The sequence below is a fragment of the Hyaena hyaena genome, unplaced genomic scaffold (genome assembly GCF_003009895.1).
Source record: "Hyaena hyaena isolate Hyena2069 unplaced genomic scaffold, ASM300989v1 scaffold_1264, whole genome shotgun sequence".
In the NCBI taxonomy this organism is placed as follows: domain Eukaryota; kingdom Metazoa; phylum Chordata; class Mammalia; order Carnivora; family Hyaenidae; genus Hyaena; species Hyaena hyaena.
In genome coordinates, this window is record NW_024081899.1 from 106,681 (window position 1) to 107,520 (window position 840).

Here is an 840-nt window from a genome sequence, read left to right on the forward strand (position 1 = left end):
TTTTCACATAGGACATGAAAATACTAAATATATCTTCAAAGGGTCTCTTGGGTTTCTGACACATATCTTTGTTTCCATGATGAGGTAACAACCGATTCCCCTTTGATTTCAAATTGATTACCCCAGGAAGTGAAGTAGTCTCTTTCTTCTTAATTTAATGGCATAGAAAAAGATGTTTGTTTGTTTGCTTGCTTTTAAGAATCAGAGAGAAGATTTGCAATAGTACATGGTTATTATGAAAGTTGCTTGCCTACTTGAACCACATGATTCAGCAGGTCTAATTAGAGAAAGCAATGCTGTAGGAACTCTTGACAGGATGCTACAAATAAGTAATTGTGCAGACCTTTGGAATTTGGGGGCAAAACGATCCCACACTTTCCAGATAACTGTTATCTTTCTAAAAATATCTTTGATTTGCTATTGGACAGTAGCAAATTCAGCACTGAATACTTGGCCATAGACCACTAAGTTTCAAGTAATCTGAGCTGCTCATCATGAATTTGGTGTACTCTTGCACATGAGGCCATTTGGTTGGGTATACAAAATATCACTCTGTTATTGAGTGGCAATCATATATACAAGTTGAGTTGTTGATTTGCATGAATAAGTCTCCAGTTCATATAATTCTTTCTCTTGTATATTGACACCTCTACCTCAGTCTACAACTATGGTCTCCTTGAAGAGTTCAGTATGAAAACTTGATTGAGGAAGAAAAAATTGAGTCTGTTTTACAAAGGTTCTGGATAATTGTTGACATGACCCAACAACAGACAGAGGTAGTTTATAACCTTGTTCAGGGTTTGTATTACAGACAGAGTTAAAGAGAAATCCTCCCAGTAG